We start from the raw sequence: 12,299 nt of genomic DNA on the forward strand, positions 1-12,299 counted from the left end.
TAAAACTTTATTTTTCTTCTTTCATGTTTCTATTTCAGGCATTTTAATTCACGAACTCCGCTCTGTGACGTCACGGCGCGGTGGTGGCGCGTCGGTCGCACTTCCGGTCTGGGGCTGTGGGCAGAAGTCCCCATGCCAGACGTGTATTCCTGCGCAATTGTTTTGAAAGGAACCAGACAAAAACCTGCCTTCTCGTCAAAACGCCGCTACTGGGGCCGTACCAAAAGTGTCAGGAAAGATTTGAAGGTCAGTTTTCACGTGCTCGGTTCGTGCGAGAATCTGGATATGCGCCGTGAAAAGGGAAAAGCAGACGCCGTCGGACAACGATTCCTCAGGCGGGAAGCACTTTGGGTTGAATTCACGGATACTTGTGGTCATCAGATTTATTTGTTTTGTTCCAACATGAACGCCAGAAAACCGTCAAGTTGTGCGGACCACCTGCGGACTACGTTCAGCGCGTCTTCAAGTTCAAACGGCCGCCTGATCGTTCAAACTGTCGTCTGCTCTTTCAAACGTTTCTGCTTGTCGTCTGCTCTCTTAGACGACGCCGGCCCGTAGACTAAATGTTGGCCCGGTACTTGCGATAAGAAGTAAGTGCAGGCCTCAAAAGACTTAAATTTAAAGATTGGTAAGCAGGCTCGATGTAAACAGTAGATACAAGGGGATGTTGATCATAGTTACCAGTGACCGTCAGCGACTTGTTATGCCTAATTCAGTGGGTCCGATTCTGCTTGCAATTTTCAGTATCGACGTCAACCATCCCAGCTGCGGTTCACGCTTTTGCAGCCCGAGTGGCGTCGCGACTGAAAATTGCGACCAAAATTTCATCACGCGAATCAGGCTTTAGCGTAGATACTGCGGCGTCCACGCGGAATGAATCTCCACATGTTACATTATTCACGCGAACGTTTGCGGTGTAACGTGCCTCGGTAATTTCGCTGACGCCGCTCAAGATAGTCAGACATCGCCAGGAAGACGTAGAATCAACAATTCGAACTCGAAAAAGGGCAGGGGGACTCATACCGACGCCGACAACATCGCGTTTCAATGGTTTGTTTATGGGAGACGGCGAGCTTCTTGCCCACACCCCCCTCGCGCATGCGCGGCGCCGGTGGCGTCCGTTGGGGGGCGCTCAGGTTTGTTTGTAAACATGAGGTGGTGTATATAATCACCATTGCGTACGCTCCAAGTAAATGACCTCTCCTTGTTGAAAATAGCCTGGCACTATAGATAGTGTAACATTCTCATTCGACATATATCATCAGGCACTTTGTGGTTACCATAGACCTTTTTTGCAGGTGCGCCGCCATCATGAATTGACGTCACTTCCAGTATGGGCGAAAACATTGTTTTGCCTTTGCCGCGCCAAGAGAAAGCATTTAGGATATAAGCGTAACCGTCACACATTATCGTTTTGCTTCCCCCTTATTTTTTTACTAGTTACAGGTTGAAACGTTTTAGTATTTTTTCATCGCCCATACCGGATACGCCTATTAGGTGGCTGGGGACGAGAGTACACAGAAAAGGTCTATAAGACAAAAACTTCCAAATATGTTACAATTTCAGAAGCTCTCCGACTATAGTAAGTTACAGGTTAAGAAGGTAGCGGCAAATGCCCCTCAAAGGGAATCACATATCCCTCCGCCACCACCGCATCCAATAGCGTCCCACCGTTTCCATGACGTTGCGGTCAACGCGCGAGGAGGGTCTTGCCTTTCTGTACATATTTGCTTTATTTTTCGAATCTGACTTAGCACTGTGGAAGCCACGAGAGGGAGATTAGAGTTCTGCCCCACCGACGGAAACAAATGCGACTTTCGGGGATTAGCTTCCCCCCCGATGGATACAAAGTCTGCTTTCAGGGGCTCGGTTCCCTCCCCGATGAATACGAAGGTCGTTTTCTTAAAAAGTGGGGTCGGAGACAAGTTGGAATCCATTGAAGCGGAACAAGGAGCGTTTCCAGTGAACTCTTCTTTCGACTGCGGAGGGATTTGAAACGGGCGCATCACACTTGTGGGAGGAGCTTCTCCTACCTTCTTGACTTGTAACCGACTATAGTGTGTTTACCGTTTCCAAAAAGTAGTCCCTCGATTTCCGCCTGATGACGTCATAGAAGTGTCATGCTGTCGCCAGTCGCGAACCTGGCGGCGTCCCAATAGCTCTGGTGTATGTGGCAGACGCCTGTTCTGCTGCAGGTCGCTCTCCACTGCGACAGTCCACGGAGGTTAAAGCAACTGGAAGTTGGGACGCCTGGGACGCCGTCATGACAGCGACACTCGCGTTCGCTCGTGCTTTTCAACAGCATTTCTACGGCCAACCGCCAGGATCGCGACAGGCAACAGCCTGACACTCCGGCTTCTGCGACGTCATATGTCGCCAAATTGAGACCACTTTTGATGCATGGGCGGGATAGGACGCTAACCACACCAGTCGAAGACGTGATCCAGGCGCCATAGTGATATTGCCCAGATCGCTTCAAATATTCTTTTTGTTCGCTGTATAGATTAGTGAAACACTCTTGCTGCATTTCTTCGCGGTTCTAGAGATGTCATATCATTTACAAAACAATTTGAAATGCATAGTTTATGCGAATAGCCCCTGTGTTTGGTGGTAAGTCGTTCGTCACGATGATAAACACTTACAAAAATATTTCAAGTCGCAAACTAAGTCACAAATTGTGTCACAAGAGCGTTTGCGGATAAGGTCGAACAATCATGCCCGGTTGACACTTTTAATCCTTACTAAAAATATATTTTTGTTTGTTTGTGTACCGGGAAACGTATTCAAACTCTTTTTTAATTAACCAGAACAAAAACCTTTTAAAATAATTACGCCTTATATTTTACGGTAACTCTTAGCGCCGGCATTCCCGTTCCTCACCTTGCGAGTAAATTGACCGCCGCCAAATATCCGGCTCAATAAAGAGACGAGTGTAAGCGGAGCATTGCAAGTTCGTTTCCACACCGACATTTGTAAGTAAAAGAGAGGTGGAAAAAATCAAGAAATCGGTACAATCTCTTCATTGTCCACAAAAAAAAAATAGTTATATTGCGTACTGAAAACCTAAAGCAAAAAAAAAAAGAGAAAAAAAAAGAAACTTTTCCTTATGAACCAGCTCATTTGAACAAAATCTTGCAAGGGTGACTCTGCTCACAGGCTCATATCTTTCAGGCTTTTTCTTGTCCCTCCTTCAAATCTAGAGCTTATTATCTTTCTTTACTCTAATAACGACAGTTCTCATAATTTAGTCGTATTGAACTCGCCATAAATTGCAAATACAAAAATTAGCGCATATCTTTATCAAGGGACGCGTATGAAGCTCAATATTGGCCTCATTTTCTGAAAATTAAACATTAAAATACAGATGGCCTTTTTTGAAAAGATTATTGAAAACATTTTAGAATAAGTAATGTGCTACGTTTGAGCTAAGGTTTGAAAAAAAATACGTGTCTTAAATTTGTATAGAAACTTTTATAAGCAGTGAACACGTACACTTGTCCCAATAATCCTAAATATTCTCGATTTTCTGTAAAACGTTAGTGCGTGGATACGTAGTTCCGTATTAAATTTTTTTTTTTTCATTATGTATTCTGTATCTATTTTTTATTACAAAAAACAATTATTGGTAAGCAATACAAATGTTAAATCATTTCACGGTATGTCCAGTCTCTACATAAAATAGATTAGGCTCTAGTGACAAACCTTTGTGTTAGATAACTATTCACAATGCCGACTCCGCGCAAGTCGCAAAACACGCATCTCACCGACAGCGATCGTGTGACATTTGTTCCGTAAAATAAATTTTATTTTCCCCCCAAAAAATGCGAAATTTGTTTTAATGTACAGACAAATTTATTTTATGTGAATTAGGAATGTTGACCAATCATGGTCGGTTGATGTTATCTAGAAGCTTCCACAAAGGTTTGCTCGTTTGCAAGTACACAATATAAAGCAAGCAAAATTCACTATTAATGCGCTAAGTAAAGTTCATTTTTAAACAAGAAATATTTTGTTAAGACGTATTTATATTTTACCATTGTTTTCTCAAAACATTGGCTAGCAATATTTTCACGGGTGGTGACCAAAAGAAAACAGGAAATAAACAGGGAGAAATAAACGTTTAATGTGGCGAACTTGTGCCAAAAATAAAAGGGTACAGAGATAATAACAGAGCGACGCGGGCGTCGAAGTCGGCGCAGCAGCACAGTCGAACGCTGGGGCGAAAACTGACTCCGGCTTGCCCGCGGAGCCGCTTTTGTACACACGTTGGCTTCTGGAGCATTCGACGTAGAAGGTTCGACGCGTAGAACATTCTGACCTCGAATCAGCTAGACGGTTCTCGATTTCACCAGAACATCACATTACAGTGTTAACAAAAATGCATAGCCGCGGCCAGGAATCGAACCGTAGCCCTTCGCGTGGGAGGCAAGCGCGGTAACCGTTAGGCTACGGCCGCGCTGCCTACTTGGCGCACGGCATTACTCCCCCCTTAAAAAGTGCATCGCCCCGATGCATCCCAAAACAAAACAAAGCACATAAAAAGAACGGCAAACTAAAGAGTCACTTGAAACACATAAGATCAACAGTCCTATCGAGCGTAGTACGGCTTCAGGCGCACGACGTGGACGACTCAAGGTCGTGGTGGGCGGCGTGATGATGTTCTTGTTCCGTCGGGCATCACCTCGTAGTTCAGCTCGCCGAGGCGACGAAGTACCTTGTATGGTCCGAAGTACCGTTTCAGCAGTTTCTCACTGAGGCCGCGGCGACGGATGGGCGTCCACACCCACACCCTGTCTCCGGGCTGGAAGTGAACGTCCCTGCGACGAAGGTTATAGCGGCCAGCGTCGACGCGTTGCTGGTCTTGAATCATGAGTCGGGCGAGCTGGCGGACTTCTTCGGCGCGTTGAGCAACCGCCTGGGCGTCGTCGCTCTCATTGTCAGTTGGCTCATGGGGCAGCATTGCGTCCAGCATGGTCGTTACCTTCCGACCATGTACCAGCTGGAAAGGGGTGAATCCAGTGGTCTCCTGAACCGCCGTATTGTAGGCAAACGTGACGTAGGGCAACACCTCGTCCCACGTCTTGTGCTCTACGTCGACGTACATAGAGATCATATCGGCGATTGTCTTGTTGAGTCACTCGGTCAGCCCGTTGGTCTGCGGGTGGTATGCAGTGGTTCGACGATGGCCGGTGCCACTGAGACGAAGAATCTCTTGCGTCAGCTGGGCCATGAACGAAGATTCGCGATCTGTAATTAGAACTTCGGGAGCGCCGTGCCGGAGGACGATGGACTCGATGAAAAACTTGGCGACTTCCACAGCAGTCCCCGAAGGAAGAGCTTCCGTTTCGGCGTACCGCGTGAGATAATCTGTGGCGACGATGATCCAGCGGTTACCCGACGTCGAAGGCGGGAAAGGACCAAGTAGATCCATTCCGATCTGCTGGAAGGGTGTAGTTGGAGGAGAAATAGGCTGCAGAAGTCCGGCCGGCCTCGTCGGCGGTTTCTTGCGTCGCTGGCACTCGTGGCATGATAGTGTGTATAGGTGGACGGTCTTGGGGAGCTTCGGCCAGTAATACTTTTCACGAATACGGGCCAGTGTCCGGCTGTTACCAAGGTGTCCGGATGTCGGGTCGTCGTGGCAGGCTTGGAAGATCTCTTCTCGAAGGTCACTAGGGAGTACCAGCAACCACGGTGTGTTGTTGTCGCCGAAGTTCTCTTTGTAGAGTACACCTTGTCGGATGGCGAAGGTCGGCAGTACTCGTGAGAAGACACGTGGCACGGTACTCCTGCCCCCTTCCAGGTGCTCGATTAATGCGCGCAGCTCAGGATCGTCCCGTTGACGTCGTGCCATATCGTCGGTGTTCACTGCTCCTAGGAAGCACTCGTCGTCATTGTCGTCGCTGCAGCCGGAAGGGGTTTCGACGGGGGCTCTGGACAGGCAGTCGGCGTCGCTGTGCTTGCGGCCTGACTTATAGATCACTGTCATGTTGAACTCTTGTAGTCGAAGACTCCATCGAGCGAGGCGTCCTGACGGGTCCTTCAGGTTCGCAAGCCAGCAGAGCGAGTGGTGGTCCGTGACTACACGGAACGGGCTCCCGTACAAGTACGGACGAAACTTCGTTATTGCCCAGACGACCGCAAGGCATTCTTTCTCAGTCGTGGAGCAATTTTTCTCCGTCTTGGACAATGTCCGACTTGCGTAGGCGATGACTCGCTCGATGCCTTCTTGCACTTGGACTAGTACTGCGCCCAGTCCCGCGTTTCTTGCGTCCGTGTGAATTTCTGTTTCCGCATCCTGGTCGAAATGTCCAAGCACAGGAGGAGTCTGGAGTCGTTGTTTCAGTTCGTCGAATGCCTGCTGTTGCTCCTCGGCCCATTCGAACTTCTCGGCGTCCTTCGTGAGATTCGTAAGTGGTGCGGAAATCCTTGCGAAATCCCGAACGAAGCGTCGATAATATGCACAAAGTCCAAGGAATCTTCGCACGGCCTTCTTATCTTTCGGCGCTGGAAATGCCGCGACGGCGCGAGTCTTCTCGGGGTCTGGGCGGACGCCTTCGTTACTAACCACGTGGCCAAGGAACTTCAGTTCGTCATAGGCGAACCAGCACTTTGACGGCTTGAGTGTGAGTCCGGCGGTCTGAATGGCTTGAAGAAGAGCTCGGAGTCGTCTCAAGTGCTCGTCGAAGTCAGCTGAAAATACTACGACGTTGTCAAGGTAAACGAGACAACTCTGCCGCTTCAGCCCTGCCAGTACGGTGTCCATGACACGCTGGAAAGTTGCTGGCGCCGTGCATAGTCCGAAGGGCATCACCTTGAACTCGTACAGTCCATCCGGCGTGACGAAGGCTGTCTTCTCTCGGTCCCGTTCGTCGACCTCGATTTGCCAGTAGCCGCTCGTCAGGTCCATCGATGAAAAGTATCGAGAGTGGCGCAGCCGGTCTAGAGTGTCGTCGATGCGGGGGAGTGGGTAGACGTCTTTCTTCGTAACCGTGTTGAGCTGCCGGTAGTCCACGCAGAACCAATGAGTTCCGTCCTTCTTCTTAACCAGCACGACTGGAGAGGCCCATGGACTGCATGAAGGTTGGATTATGTCGTCATTCAGCATCTCTTGAACTTGCTGATGGATCACCTCCCTTTCCTTAGCGGAGACTCTGTACGGCGATCGATGCACAGGGCGCGCGTCGTCCTCGGTAACGATGCGGTGCTTGGCAACCGCGGTCTGGCGCATCTTCGACGACGTCGCAAAGCAGTCGCGGTATTCGGCGAGGAGGTTAGCCAGCTGACGCCGTTTAGGGTCCGGAAGCTTAGGGTCAATGTCGAGCTGCGCTGGCGACGTACTGTCTTGCTGGGGCGGCGAGGATTCGTCAGTAATCGCGGTGATTTCGGCGGGGTTTCGGAGTTTCTCGACGTCGCCCACGGCTGCACCTTTCGTGAGGTGTTGCATTTCGTTTCGGAAGTTCGTCACGAGGGCCACAGTCCGCCCATCCTGAAGTTCAGCTACTCCCCTTGCGACGCCTATGCCTCTTCCCAGGAGCAATTGGAGGCTTCCCTCGAGAACTTCGCCACAGGAAGCTTCATCGATCCCGACAAGTACGAAAACACTCGACCGCGGTGGTAGGTTTACGTGGTTTGCGAGGACTCGGACCGTGGGTGACGTCGCTTGGGGTTCCTCCGCTGGTGGAGCAGGTTTTCGTAGCGTCAGCCGGTTTGTTCCGAGGTCGATGACGGCGCCATACTCGCAGAGAAAGTCCATTCCGAGGATAACGTCCCTCGAACAGTCTTGCAGAACGACGAACTTGACAGGGCACGTTTCACCGTGGATCTCGACGCGAGCAGTGCATCTCCCGACTGGTGTGATGAGATGTCCTCCGGCGGTTCGTATTTGGGGTCCTTCCCACGGCGTCATGACTTTTCGAAGGCGGCGGGAGAGCCTCCCACTCAAGACTGAGTAGTCTGCTGCGGTGTCCACGAGTGCAGATGCGTCGTGGCCGTCGATGACGACGTTTAGGTTATTGGACACCACTGCAGCGGCGTCGTTTCGGCCTCTGGTAGCGTGCGAGTGGGGGCCCCCCGACGTTCGTGGAGGATCTTGGCGTCGGTCGTCTTCGGCAACTCCACCTCCAGGGGTTGCCGCGCCTAGTTTCCCCGGCGAGGAGCGAGGGGGGACAGGCTTTCACGTCGTGGTCGGTGCATCGGCGAAGCTGGACGTCGCGGTGACGGCGACCGGAACTCTCGGCGGGACGCAGGCTCGGGGGACTGAGGTCGTCGCAGGTACTCGTCGATCTCCCGAGGGCGTTCACCATACCGGGGGCGCGGGTCGTTTGGGTGGAATCCGCGCAGCCCGAGTCGTCGGTATGGTCATCGGCGGTACACATGGTCGGCTTCCCCGCAGTGGTAGCAGAGCGGGCGTCGGTCGGCCGTTCGCCACACATCGGTCTTCCGGGGTACACGGGGCTCCTGGCTGGCGTACTGGGGCTGGTCGTCGCGGCGTCGGTCGTGCTGCGGTGCAGGAGACTGGCGTCGGGGCGGCGCGACATAGGCGCGAGGAGGAGGCGGTGGCCGTCGGGCCACTGCGGCGTAGGTCACGGTGGGCTCCTCGGGTGCAGCTACGTTGGCAGGAGCCTCCAGTTGAATTGCCCGCTGAACCTCGTCGCGGACAACTTCGGCTATTGACACCGAAGCCGGCTGGTGGGTAGCAGGCAGGAGCTTCTTAATTTCCTCCCGGACGACGTCCCGGATGATCTCGCGAATGCTGGAGATGCTGGAGCCAACGTCGCAAGCGGGCGGCGGAACCGCGCTGACGCCGGGTAGCCTCTGGTAGTGGCTGGCTCGGGCTTGCAGTGGACGCTCAATGTTCGTCGCCTCGGTTACAAATTCTTGAATCGTCGTCGGTGGGTTGCGTACGAGGCCACCGAAAATGTTGTCCTTCACGCCGCGCATCAGGATACGCAGCTTCTTTTCCTCGGTGGACTGAGGGTCGGCGCGGCTGCTCAGGCGGAGGACGTCTTCAACGAAGCTGGTTACCGTTTCGTTGGGCCCTTGAGTTCGTACTTGAAGGAGGTCTTCCGCTCGCTGTCGTCGTGTCTGGTTCGTGAATGTCTCCTTCAGGCCAACGATACAGGTGTCCCACGACGTAAGCGACGCCTCGTGGTTCTCGAACCACTGCCTCGCGGTACCCTCCAAGGAGAAGTAGAGGTTTTGGAGGCGCTGCTCAGTGGTCCATCCATTATGGCGTGCTACACGTTCGTAGTGCAGGAGCCAGTCCTCTACGTCTTCGTGGGTCTCGCCATGGAAGGTCGTCGGGGTTCGCTGGGCAACAGGCAGGTAGACGACGGCGGCGGCGGTCGGGGACTGCGATTGCTGGTCGTCCATCGTCGGCCTCGTAGGCTGCCTGGTCCTGGGTGGCAGAAGTCCGTATTCCGGGTGTAGACCTTGGGTGCGGCACTGGTCCGAGTTTCAGGTTCCGCGTTGAGTGGTCTTGTCACAGGCCTTGGAATCGGGCTTGCACTGCGGGCCCTGGGAGGGGAACGCTGCACGGGCATGCGATACCTCGCACCTCCACCAAAATGTCACGGGTGGTGACCAAAAGAAAACAGGAAATAAACAGGGAGAAATAAACGTTTAATGTGGCGAACTTGTGCCAAAAATAAAAGGGTACAAAGATAATAACAGAGCGACGCGGGCGTCGAAGTCGGCGCAGCAGCACAGTCGAACGCTGGGGCGAAAACTGACTCCGGCTTGCCCGCGGAGCCACTTTTGTACACACGTTGGCTTCTGGAGCATTTGACGTAGAAGGTTCGACGCGTAGAACATTCTGACCTCGAATCAGCTAGACGATTCTCGATTTCACCAGAACATCACATTACAGTGTTAACAAAAATGCATAGCCGCGGCCAGGAATCGAACCGTGGCCCTTCGCGTGGGAGGCAAGCGCGGTAACCGTTAAGCCTGGTTCAGACAGTTGCGTTTGACTGCGTTTGACTGCGTTGCGGCAGCGAGAAACCAGGACATCCCTGCTGCTTATATCACGTGCCAAGATGATTCCTTGGATTGGATTCCACGCTTCATACGAAGCACAGATGTGCCGGTGACTAGCTTTCCGCACTCGACGCAACGCAGTCAAACGCACTCAAACGCAAGTGTCTGAACCGGCCTTTAGGCTACGGCCGCGCTGCCTACTTGGCGCGTGGCATTAATATTGAAATAAGGTACAATATATTGTTTATCAATTCGTTATCTCGCTTTAAATTGCAAGGTCAAAATAATAAGATGACTCTCAAGTGCTACGACGCTTGTTTTGAAAGTAATCTACGCAAACCAAGAAAAAATGCTAAAGAATACGCATCTCTATATCGGTCACCATATGCAGCCATGCTAGTCCAATTCAATGACACTAGTGGTTTGTTCCGCCTAATTCTTGAAGGGCCACTAACTGAGAGGTCCCTGACTTCGATAGGACTGTGGTTTGTCACATGGATGTCCTTTAATACAATGAATCCTCCAGAAGGCAGCAATATGATGGGCAATTTCACTGGTGGGACTGGGTTCTAGGTATGTAATAAACAAAAAAACATGCCTTAGAAACTGGTTATGCAAACCGTCCTGATAATCAATGTGTTCAAAAGGGCGTTTTAATTGCGTCTTTATTTGTCCCCTTTATAAACGTTTATAAATGTTTAAATTTTTGCAGTGTAAAATAAACATCACAACGAAACTGATTACATTGCTTTGAATTAGATTTTTTTTCTGCTAAGATAAATATCTGTTTGTATTAGCCCTTCTTGAGAGCGAAAACAGATCGTAATAAACTTGCTTCACAATAAAGAAGGGCAAAGCAGATATTACATACATACTTTAGAGGAAAGATGATTAACAGAAAAGTAAAAGTTAGTAAAAGAACTTATATTATATTGAGTACAGCTGTCTAAAAGACATATATTGCAAGGGGCTTACTTTTAAAATATATGTCATGAATCTTATTGGTTGATTCATTTTTAATTGTCACCTGCACCTGCTCTGACCCTGAAGACCCAATAAAAAGAAGTCTGCCTGTTGGCTAAATGACTTCGTTTTTTTATCAATGACCAAGAACCAAAAACCAAGATTTTAGGTAGAAGCAAGAATCAAACAGCACCCGAACTGCGAGAGGCGCACTTCACTACGAAGAAGGCGCCCTAATTCGTCAATGACATGTCGACTGCATGGTATAATGCCAGAATACGTTTTTTTTTTTAAATATATAAAGTTATGTAAACGTATAGAAGGGCGGGTATCTTTGCGCCTGTGTAGCCTATCTTACGATAGATGTATCAACATGATATATATATATATATATATATATATATATATATATATATATATATATATATATATATATATATATATATATATATATACTCCTTTCCTTTTTATTTATAGTTGAGAGTTGCTCTCGTGTTTGCCTTTTTTCTTGTGTTCGTCTTTTTCGCGCTTTTAACCATGGTTCAAAACAGTGATCACCAACTAGCGCAAACACAAGTACTTTTGCACTTGATCCTTGTTCCTTCTTGACGGTTGGCCATGTTGCCACTAAAGCAGTAAGCTTTGCTGCCCCAGCGTCTGTCCGTATTTTGCACAACGAAAGAGTGCCGAGGAGGATGTGGGTCAGCAAGTCTGTTTGCTGAATAACCATGCGCGTGGGAAACGACGACACGACATCGGAGAGGACCTTGTACAACAGTCCCGTCTTGGGACACCTCCCGGAATTCTCACCGCAGAAGGGCGACTTGGAAAATTACGTGGAATGCTTTGAAGCTCTCGCAACTGCAAGCAAGATTGACCCGGCTACCAAGCAGCAGATATTTTTCACGCTTATCGGCGAGGCTGCGTTCATCCCGCTTCTAGATCAGCTCTTTCCAAAAGAGCTTGCGGAAGCAAAACACGACGGCGTGTTTAAGATCCTGCTGAACATGTGCGCTCCCAAGCGTTCGGCGTTCGTGGAACGATACAGATTCTACCGAAGGGATCAACGTCGAGGTGAAATCATCATTAATGATGTCGTGGAAATCAAGAAAGTGGCAGCTACGTGCCACCGAGGGACTTTTCTAGAAAAGGCATTTTTAGACCTTCTCATCGTGAGACAACCAAATGATGCAATCCGCTGCAGGCAGCCGGCGACAGAGGACGAAGACCTCATTTTTGACCGTGCCAACAGCTCTGCCTTGGAAATGGAAGAGGCGCAAAGAAAAAAACAACCGCATCTCCACGTGGTGAGTGATGTTGATTGGGGCGAAGCTCTGGTGGTGCTTGTCTGCGTAGAC

This window comes from Ixodes scapularis, unplaced genomic scaffold (assembly GCF_016920785.2).
Source record: "Ixodes scapularis isolate PalLabHiFi unplaced genomic scaffold, ASM1692078v2 PGA_scaffold15__6_contigs__length_5221840, whole genome shotgun sequence".
NCBI classification, from domain to species: Eukaryota; Metazoa; Arthropoda; class Arachnida; order Ixodida; family Ixodidae; genus Ixodes; species Ixodes scapularis.